We start from the raw sequence: 11410 nt of genomic DNA, 5'->3' as shown, positions 1-11410 counted from the left end.
GAATGATGTAGGTTGCAGTAGGTACTGGGAGATGAAGAAGCTTGCACAGGATAGAGTAGCATGGAGAGGTGCATCAAACCAGTCTTTGGACTGAAGACCACAACAAAAAAATTTCGTTCCTAAGCCTGTACAAACATAGAATGTTCATTGTAAAATGAATCGGACGGGTATATAGCAAGGGTCGTTCTTTTTCTGAAATTCACGTTGATCAAAACTTTTTCGTCCTAATGACGTGACTGAAGATATTGTAAACGGGGAAACCGGCGATTACTGAATACTTTGAAATGTCATTCACTGTAGACAAAGTCGCTTTGTTTTTACACTATTTATCTCTTTCTAAATTGAGTACTTGAACGAAACCGACCACTTGAGCATAAAAAGTGCGATATTAGACGTCATTAACGGACATTTCAAACACGGCTATAAACCTGGTACCATACGGTAATGCAGATCGCTGTAGTAAAGAGACAAGCTGTATACAATATTGTTCCTCATAATTTCATGCTTGTAGGACAAAATTGCGGTGAAACCATCATTGTGCTTCGGAAGTAAGGTACAACAGGCCTTGAGGAACATAAAAAAAGGGGGTAGGATATAGTGAGGGGTATAAGAGGGAAGGAGTTGTAGCTGAATCTTAATGCCACTTAGTGTAGCAAATATGCACATTTAAAAGCAATGTATTTGGGCAACGGCCTTGCCACAGTAGATACACCGGTTCCCGTCAAATCACCGCAGTTAAGCACTGTCGGGCGTGGTCTGCACTTGGATGGGTGACCATCTGGGCCGCCATGCGCTGTTGCCGTTTTTCAGGGTGCACTCAGCCTAGTGATGCCAAATGAGGAGCTACTCGACCGAATAGTAGCGGCTCCGGTCAAAGAAAACAATCATAACGATCGGGAGAGCGGTGTGCTGACCCCACGCCCCTCCTATCCGCATCCAAACTGAGGATAACACGGCGGCCGGATGGTCCCGACGGGCCACTTGTGGGCTGAAGACGGAGTGCTTGGGGGGGGATTGCTGCCAATGTATTTATGCCCCAGGTTTTCATCTCATGTCTAATTATTAGAATAAACAGCATCAAACTTATTAACATGAAACAAAAGTGACTCGTTACGGTAGTTACGTAAAGTGTATTCCACAGTCATGGAGTTCCTAATTCATAAAGATACCTGACAGGTATTGTTGTCTTCAAGGATGAAACCTGAGGAAGTCTGTATTTTCAGAGGAAATGTCTTTACCAGGGTGTGGAGAATGACAAGTAAACATTGAGATCTAATTTCGTTTTCCATTTCGGCAGCCATTTAACGGCTTGTGAACTGCCGTAGCAATGAAGATCAGAAACCTGCCAGCACGTGTTTCTTGCGTCCTGAAATCTGGTTTCATGCTTGCATTTTCATACATGTTTCCCCGCATTGCACGAGTATTTTCTGTAATTTCGTTCCCTAACTCGCATTTCATAAAAGATAAAAGCTCACAACAGACTACTGTGTTACATACAAGAGAGGCAGTTTCGGGTAGCACAAGAATTCCAGTGAAGGCTCAAAACATATCGCAGAGATTAGGCTATTAAATGAAATAACGTGGGAGCGGTGCCATGGTTGGGGAGAGCACTTTGTTCATTGTGTCGTAAGTACTGGACAGAACAGCCACTGTGTCAGCTATACGGCTATATAGTTTCAGCCTGATAGAGCTACTGTATGTATTTCCAGGAAGATGTGAATGCCACCATAGACAGCTTTCACCTGGTTCCAGGAATTTAGAGCACGCCAATGTCAGAGCATTTCCCGGCAGCTCTGGACTTCCTATACATAGCTTTCGCCGTACGAAGTTCTAGTTTCGTGTACAGAGATTGTATAGCTCCATTGCTGCGATGCGTGACCTGTTTTTCGTGCTTAAAGAGTGCGAAGGTAGGGTCTGACATTAACTAGCTCTTCCCTTATTCATACACGACAGATTGCGATCCATAGGAGCAAGTTCGCAGGTATATCCGTTTATTCCTAGATTTCCGAAAGGCATTCGACGCTTTATGACATCTTTTGTTACGGGGGACAGTTAAATGAAATCTAGGTAAAAAGTAAGTAAACGGTTTGTTATTTGAAAAGTAATTGCCATAACTGTAAATAAATTTATCCCACTGAGGGACAAGGCGGTCAATGGTTGGTTGGTTGGTTGGTTTTGGGGGAAGGAGACCAGACAGCGTGGTCATCGGTCTCATCGGATTAGGGAAGGATTGGGAAGGAAGTCGGCCGTGCCCTTTCAGAGGAACCATCCCGGCATTTGCTTGGAGTGATTTAGGGAAATCACGGAAAACCTAAATCAGGATGGCCGGACGCGGGATTGAACCGTCGTCCTCCCGAATGCGAGTCCAGTGTCTTAACCACTGCGCCACCCCGCTCGGTACGGGCGGTCAATGCCTTCATAGAAAAATGTTTGCCGTTGCCTACTGAACCACGATTGTACGCAGGCGTGCCGTTGCGCCCGAAGAAAATTAACGGCCGCGAACGTCCACATCTACATTTGCATCTACATCTATACAGGGTGTTACAAAAAGGTACGGCCAAACTTAAAATGTTCTTACAGTTATGGCAATTACTTTTCAAACAACAAACCGTTTACTTACTTTTTACCTAGATTTCATTTAACTGTCCCTCGTAACAAAAGATGTCATACAGCGTCGAATGCCTTTCGGAAATCTAGGACTGTATAGATAGTCTGCAGGCCACGGTACGGTATGTGGAAGACGGTGCCCTCTGCCGGTATTAGTCATTTCCTTTCCTGTTCCACTCGCAAAATAGAGCGAGGGAAAGAAGACTGTATATATGCCTCTGTATGAGCTCTAATTTCTCGTATTTTATCTTCGTGATCCTTACGCTCTATGTATGTTGGCGACAGTAGATGCGTTCGGCAGTCAGCTTCAAATGCCGGTTCTCTAAATTTTCTCAAAAGGGTTTCTCGAAAAGAACGTCGCCTATCATCCAGGGATTCTCATTTATGTTCCCGAAAAGCATCTTCGTAACACTAACATGTTGTTCGAACCTATTGGTAACAAATCTAGCAGCCCGGCTCTTAATTGCTTCGATGTCTTCCTTCAGTCCCACCTGGTACGAATCCCAAATACTGGAACAGTACTCAAGAATAGGTCTTCTGATCATCATGATAACATAAGAGAAATCAAGAGCTCGCACAGAAAGATTTAAGTGCTCGTTTTTCAGCAGTGGTGGCCGAGCGGTTCTAGGCGCTACAGTCTGGAACCGCGCGACCGCTACGGTCGCAGGTTCGATTGCTGCCTCGGGCATGGATGTGTGTGATGTCCTTAGGTTAGTTAGGTTTAAGTAGTTCTAAGTTCTAGGGGACTGATGACCTCAGAAGTTAAGTCCCATAGTGCTCAGAGCCATTTGAACCATTTGTTAGAGGGTGTAACCGTAGGGAAATAATTTGAAGGTGGTTGGATGAACCCTCTGGCACGTACTTTATTGTGAATTCCAGAGTAATCCTGTAGATGTAGAGAAGAATCGCTGTTCTACACTAACCCAGATGGGAGGAGCCGACCTGGGAAGATGTTCCATTCTTCCAATGTTTTGGACAGCCACAGCGATGTTACTTCTGGCCTCGTGGTGTGGAAAGCCATCGAGTATATCATCCAGGTCATGGCTGGATTGAATGAACTCTGCCGGCACAACAGTATGTCACAGACATCCTGCGTCCTCATTTGTTACTTCTGACGCGACAGTACCGTGGTGCCATTTTTCAAAAAGACAATGCTCGTCCACTCATTGCACGTGTCTCTATGAAGTGTCTGCATGATGTAGAAGTTCCGTGGCCGGCAATATCCCCAGATCTGTCCTCGAAAGAACACGTGTGGGACCAACTCGGAAATCAGGTCCATCCCAGTGCCACGTTCCTGGGCGTTGAGATCAGCTGTAACAGGTACGGGCCATAGTGGCTAAGGAGAGCATACAAGAGCTTTATGACACCGTTCCCAACCGAATCAGTGCTTTCACCCAGGTCAGAGGGGGCGGAATACCATACTGATCAGTGGGCTCATAATGCCAAGCTCCATTTAAATTTCACTGGGTTTCATAATTATTGAAATAACTTTAGATATCTCTTCAATGGTAGCTATCGAAAAAGATGACACAGGGATAGAAAAACAATTAAAATCGCTCAAAAGAGGAAAGGCCGTTGGACCTGATGAGATACCAGTTCGATTTTACACAGAGAAAGCGAAGGAATTTGCCCCCCTTCTTGCAGCGGTGTACCGTAGGTCTCTAGAAGAGCGCAGCGTTCCAAAGGATTAGGAAAGGGCACAGGTCATCCCCGTTTTCAAGAAGGGACGTCGAACAGATGTGCAGAAGTATAGACCTATATCTCTAACGTCGATCAGTTGCAGAACTTTGGAACACGTATTATGTTCGAGTATAATGACTTTTCTGGAGACTAGAAATCTACTCTGTAGGAATCAGCATGGGTTTCGAAAAAGACCATCGTGTGAAACCCAGCTCGCGCTATTCGTCCACGAGACTCAGAGGGCCATAGACACGGGTTCCCAGGTAGATGCCGTGTTTCTTGACTTTCGCAAGGCGTTTGGAAAAATATTTCGAGTAGATTTCCCGATCATGTTACATTTTTGGGTGGAAATTTTAATTTTCTAGATGTAGACTGGGAGACTCAAACGTTTATAACGGGTGGCAGGGACAAAGAATCCAGTGAATTTTTTTTATTTAAGTGCATTATCTGAAAACTACCTTTAGCAGTTAAACAGAGAACCGACTCGTGGCGATAACATATTAGACCTTCTGGTGACAAACACACCCGAACTATTTGAAACAGTTAACAGAGAAGAGGGAATCAGCGATCATACAGCGGTTACTGCATGGATGATTTCAGCCGTAAATAGAAATATTAAAAGAGGTAGGAAGATTTTTCTGCTTAGCAAAAGTGACAAAAAGCAGATTTCAGACTACTTGACGGCTCAACACAAAAGTTTTATCTCAAGTACAGATAGTGTTGAGGATCAGTGGACAAAGTTCAAAAGCATCGTACAATATGCATTAGATGAGTATGTGCCAAGCAAGATCGTAAGAGATGGAAAAGAGTCACCGTGGTACAACAACCGAGTTACAAAACTGCTGCGGAAACAAAGGAACTTCACAGCAAACATAAATATAGCCAAAGCCTTGCACACAAACAAAAATTACACGAAGCGAAATGTAGTGTGAGGAGGGCTATGCGAGAGGCGTTCAACGAATTCCAAACTAAAATTCTATGTACTGACTTGGCAGAAAATCCTAAGAAATTTTGGTCTTACGTCAAAGCGGTAGGTGGATCAAAACAAAATGTCCAGACACTCTGTGACCATAATGGTACTGAAACAGAGGATGACAGACTAAAGCTACAGTATAGCGGAAGCAGTTAATTCCATAAATTATCTGGGAGTACGCATTAGGAGTGATTTAAAATGGAATGACCATATAAAATTAATCGTCGGTGAAGCAGACGCCAGACAGATTCATTGGAAGAATCCTAAGGAAATGCTGTCCGAAAACAAAGGAAGTAGTTTACAGTACGCTTGTTGGCCCGCTGCTTGAATACTGCTCAGCAGTGTGGGATCCGTACCAGATAGGGTTGATAGAAGAGATAGAGAAGATCCAACGGAGACCAGCGCGCTTCGTTACAGGGTCATTTAGTAATCGCGAAAGCGTTACGGAGATGATAGATAAACTCCAGTGGAAGGCTATGCAGGAGAGACGCTCAGTAGCTCGGCACGGGCTTTTGTTGAAGTTTCGAGAACATACCTTCACCGAAGAGTCAAGCAGTATATTGCTTCCTCCTACGTATATCTCGCGAAGAGACCATGAGGAGAAAATCAGAGAGATTACAGCCCACACAATCTTTCTTTCCACGAACGCCAGCCGAAGTGGCCGTGCGGTTAAAGGCGCTGCAGTCTGGAACCGCAAGACCGCTACGGTCGCAGGTTCGAATCCTGCCACGGGCATGGATGTTTGTGATGTCCTTAGGTTAGTTAGGTTTAACTAGTTCTAAGTTCTAGGGGACTAATGACCTCAGCAGTTGAGTCCCATAGTGCTCAGAGCCATTTGAACCATTTTTCCCACGAACAATACGAAACTGGAACAGAAGGGAGAACCGATAGAGGTACTCAAGGTACCCTCCGCCACACGCCCTCAGGTGGCTTGCGGAGTATGGATTAAGATGTAGATGAACCAGAGAGGTTTAATTTCGTTCCTCCCTTCTCTTTTGCGAGTATTAAAAGTGGTCATAATCAGCACTACATTTTCAGTCTATGAAATGCGAATTACCAGCGGATGAAAATTCGGATCGGGAGCCAGCCTATCGTCAGTCTACAGCATACTGGCCGTGTTATTTTCAAAATTTTGATACCCGCGGGTAAGGATGAAAGATTTGCGGCGGCGAATAAGTGACTTGCCGGGTACGTTCTCTTATCCGCGCAGATCTCTCAACAGGTTAGTAGACAGCCGCATTTCTCCGTACTCGCAGTTTCTAGTGTCAAATGAATAGTCTATGAGCACACTCCGATATTGCGCGACACCAGAGGCGTCTAAAGGTGAGAAACGCTTGAAATCCGCATCTTGAGATTGCGGCCTTTGTGTACCGAGGTCTTTGTCGTAACGCTGATGCACTCGGCGACCGAGAACTGGCTCAGACCTGCGACTGCGCAGTCGAGCGACAGTACAGCTGGTGTGCTCCCTCCCTGCGCTGGACTTCCGCGCGACGGTAGCCTTCGGAATCCAATTGCGCGTCAGGCGGCGCAAGTAGGTCTCGGTTTGCTGGTGGAAGTTGCGCCCCAGATACGGACGGCTCCTCGCAGAAACGTCATTCCGCAGGGGCGTCAGGCGGGTAACGATGTATCCTCCAGCCGGGAGGACTTGTTAAAAGTTTGGCACAGTCTCGGAGCGGCAATTACCCGGGCGTTTTCCGCGCCTCGCTTTGACAGACGCCCACTGAAGCGACGGCCTCCGTCCTCGCAGAATTCCCCCATTACTGTGGCGACAGCTGCGTCAGGAATCCACAAGACCGGAGCGGAATGCGCTGCCAGCTTTGTGCAGTAAAAGTCCCAAACACTTGTTTGTTTCCCGGCGCGGGATAGCTGAAAACAGACAAAAGATCCGCAGCTTAATAGCTCACGCCTTCTATAAACTCGAACGTGAAATTCCTCTTCGGTGACCACTGCCTTTTTTTTTTGAAATATTATATTTTGTACGTTGAGAATTTGTTGCTGACAGTCGTTGTCACGTATGGATTAAATCTGTTTGCTTCCGGTTTTATTTTCCACAGAGTCCTGTAAAATGAATCTTCCTTTTTTTTCATATTCAGCGTCAATATTTTATTTTCAATAAAATTGTGTCCCACTGAAGCAGCCACGAGCGCTGTTGTACCTAGTTTAATTATTCACGATGGCTGCAAGCAAGGTGTTTACGTTTCTAGATCGCCGTTCCGTGTCATTACGGGCATCGAAAACGTCATCGTCATTCCAGGACACATGCGCGCTATTTAAAGAAGAACGGAAACAGTTTGGCTACTAGCAGCATGTGCACTTTAGAGCGAAATAGTTCAAACACTAACTTTGAACGTCGTTAATTACAGAAGTTTCACTCTACATTTACTGACCAAGTAACGAATGAAGTTCACAGCTACCAGATATGCTCTTTAATATCTGACATTTGCCGAGCAAAGCTTAATCTGTTGTAAACACAGGAGATAAACAAACACTGTGGGCGCAAAGTACTCATTTAATTTTAAACGATCAAACTCGGCTCATTACTGCCACTTCTCTAAACTTTACCTAACTCTCTCAAACAGTGCTAAGAATCGTCCGTCGCATACACTTTGATCTGGGTTTCTGTTTATTCTAAATTGCTGACTAATAAGTTGATAATCGTAAGCACGTCTTCTCTATATTCTTCTCCATTTATACAGATCAGTCTTATTATTAGTCGCTTATAACAGTAGATAATACCTTGGTTACAGATTTCAATGACGCTAAGTTTTTGCGAATGTCCTTTGCGCAAAAATACCTGTTCCAACGCCCTATCGTCTTTGACAATAGTACCCAATTTATTTTGTCTGGCGATATCCTTGCAAAACGAAAACTACATCTACATCTACATGATTACTCTGCAATTCACATTTAAGTGCTTGGCAGAGGGTTCATCGAACCACAATCATACTATCTCTCTACCATTCCACTCCCGAACAGCGCGCGGGAAAAACGAACACCCAAACCTTTCTGTTCGAGCTCTGATTTCTCTTATTTTCTTTTGATGATTATTCCTACCTATGTAGGTTGGGCTCAACAAAATATTTTCGCATTCGGAAGAGAAAGTTGGTGACTGAAATTTCGTAAATAGATCTCGCCGCGACGAAAAACGTCTTTGCTTTAATGACTTCCATCCCAACTCGCGTATCATATCTGCTACACTCTCTCCCCTATTACGTGATAATACAAAACGAGCTGCCCTTTTTTGCACCCTTTGGATGTCCTCCGTCAATCCCACCTGATAAGGATCCCACACCGCGCAGCAATATTCTAACAGAGGACGAACGAGTGTAGTATAAGCTGTCTCTTTACTGGACTTGCTGCATCTTCTAAGTGTCCTGCCAATGAAACGCAACCTTTGGCTCGCCTTCCCCACAATATTATCTATGTGGTCTTTCCAACTGAAGTTGTTCGTAATTTTAACACCCGGGTACTTAGTTGAATTGACAGCCTTCAGACTTGTACTATTTATCGAATAATCGAATTCCAACGGATTTCTTTTGGAGCTCGTGTTGATCACCTCACACTTTTCGTTATTTAGCGTCAACTGCCACCTGCCACACCATACAGCAGTCTTTTCTAAATCGCTTTGCAACTGATACTGGTCTTCGGATAACCTTACTAGACGGTAAATTACAGCATCATCTGCGAACAACCTAAGAGAACTGCTCAGATTGTCACCCAGGTCATTTATATAGATCAGGAACAGCAGAGGTCCCAGGACGCTTCCCTGGGGAACACCTGATATCACTTCAGTTTTACTCGACGATTTGCCGTCTATTACTACCAACTGCGACATTCCTGACAGTAAATCACGAATCCAGTCACACAACTGAGACGATACCCCATAGGCCCGCAGCTTGATTAGAAGTCGCTTGTGAGGAACGGTATCAAACCTTTCCGGAAATTTAGAAATACGGAATCAACTTGAGATCCCCTGTCGATAGCGGCCATTACTTCGTGCGAATAAAGAGCTAGCTGCGTTGCACAAGAACGATGTTTTCTGAAACCATGCTGATTACGTATCAATAGATCGTTCCCTTCGAGGTGATTCATAATATTTGATTACAGTGTAGGCTCCAAAACCCTACTGCAAACCGACGTCAGTGATACAGGTCTGTAGTTCGATGGATTACTCCTACTACCCTTCTAGTTAATGAGATAAATAAGTATCAGGTTAGCCTCCATTCAGAGCCTGTTGCACGCAGCGACCGTTATATTGATTTGTAAGTAATAGACTTCAGCTATCAGTCGTCCTTTGGAATATTTATTGGCAGATCTAGATTTCGGCTAGCAACTAGCCATTCTCAATGCACTATCCTTTTTTGGTCAATGCGTGTAATGCCTGTTGGTCTGGCTTTGTATGCAGGTCCTGGAACTGTGTACAAAGCCAGATCAAAAAAGGATAGTGCATTGAGAATAGCTGGCTGCTAGCCGAAATCTAGATCTGCCAATGAATATTCCAAAGGACGACTGATAGCTGAAATCTATTACTTACATATAGATCAATATCTTACAAGACGAAAATTTTGTATTTTCCTTTATCATAAATTGTTATGTTTGTCTTCCGTCGTCACAAGGCTGACAGAAATTCATATCCTGAATCGGCAATTTTCTACAGAAAACGTCCTTGGAAGGATGAAGAGACACGTGTATCTGTATATAGTACTCCGCAACCCGCCTTTCCTTGGAGAGAGTACTTCACGTAATGATTCTCTAACTGTGTGGCAATGTGATATATAACTTACTGTCGTATTTTACAAAACTTCATAGCGTATAAACTGATTTTTTACATTGTTGTTGTGGTCTTCAGTCCTAAGACTGGTTTGATGCAGCTCTCCATGGTACTCTATCCTATGCAAGCTTCTTCATCTCCCAGTACTTACTGCAACCTACATCCTTCTGAATCTGCTTAGTGTATTCATCTCTTGGTCTCCCTCTACGATTTTTACCCTCCACGCTGCCCTCCAATGCTAAATTGGTGATCCCTTGATGCCTCAGAACATGTCCTACCAATCGATCCCTTCTTCTAGTCAAGTTGTGCCACAAACTTCTCCTCTCCCCAATCCTATTCAATACCTCCTCATTAGTTACGTGATCTACCCATCTAATCTTCAGCATTCTTCTGTAGCACCACATTTCGAAAGGTTCTATTCTTTTCTTGTCCAAACTACTTATCGCCCTTGTTTCACTTCCATACATGGCTACACTCCATACAAATACTCTTAGAAACGACTTCCTGACACTTAAATCAATACTGGATGTTAACAGATTTCTCTTCATCGGAAACGCTTTCGTTGCCATTGCCAGTCTACTTTTATGACAGCAGCAAATAAGATCACAAGTCGATTCAGTTGACGCAGTTCCTGTAATTTTTGCTCCTATCTATGTAATTATGTAGTTGTCAGTTCGTACGAGCAATCAATCATTCATAATAGGAAACACAGTCATAACTCAGTCACTCAAAATGATTCAGAAATTTTACTTGTTAGAAGGAAGTCAGGCGGTGATTCTTCTTCTCTGCAGGCTCGTGCTTTGCGGCAGTCTGCTAATCTGTACAAATAAAATGCCTCGTATTTTTGGGAGCGTTGTATAATCAGTCGGGAAATCTCAGATCAAGCGGATATTTGGCTTTGATGAAGTTTAACCTTCCGAAGAAGTAATGGAGCTCTGGGATTATTAAATGCAGGTTCGTATCCAGTCTTTCGGAAGTTCCCTTCTTATTAACAACTACGCAATATATCGATGAATATCATTAATTCTGAAATGTCAAATACACACCTTTTGTATGAAGGAGCAATATATATATATATATATATATATATATATATATATATATCCCTTGTAATCGTACAATTTTATGTCAGTTATCTTTTGTCATAAATCTCAATATTCAGATTACAATTCTTCAAACAATGCTCAGGCTAATCGGCACGAAGACAATCTCGGAAGCTTTTTTCTAACAACCACCAGAGAGAGTACTGCAAAGAATAATTATGCGCTCATGGCACAGCTATTGTATGAAACTACTTTGCGCATGGATTCTGCGAGTATGAAGATAGGAAATTATTAAACGTCATTCAAGGGTAGAGTTGTATCAGAATAATTCATCGA

General features: G+C 43.6%; 1 pseudogene; it reads left to right on the top strand.

Annotated features, from left to right (window-relative positions):
• The first annotated feature begins 684 nt into the window (after window positions 1-684).
• LOC124608042 lies at window positions 685-802 on the top strand (annotated as a pseudogene).
• Window positions 803-11410: the final 10608 nt, after the last annotated feature.

This window comes from Schistocerca americana, chromosome 3 (genome assembly GCF_021461395.2).
Source record: "Schistocerca americana isolate TAMUIC-IGC-003095 chromosome 3, iqSchAmer2.1, whole genome shotgun sequence".
NCBI classification, from domain to species: domain Eukaryota; kingdom Metazoa; phylum Arthropoda; class Insecta; order Orthoptera; family Acrididae; genus Schistocerca; species Schistocerca americana.
The sequence above is the reverse complement of the archived record's forward strand: the minus strand, read 5'-3'. Positions and strand labels throughout refer to the sequence as shown.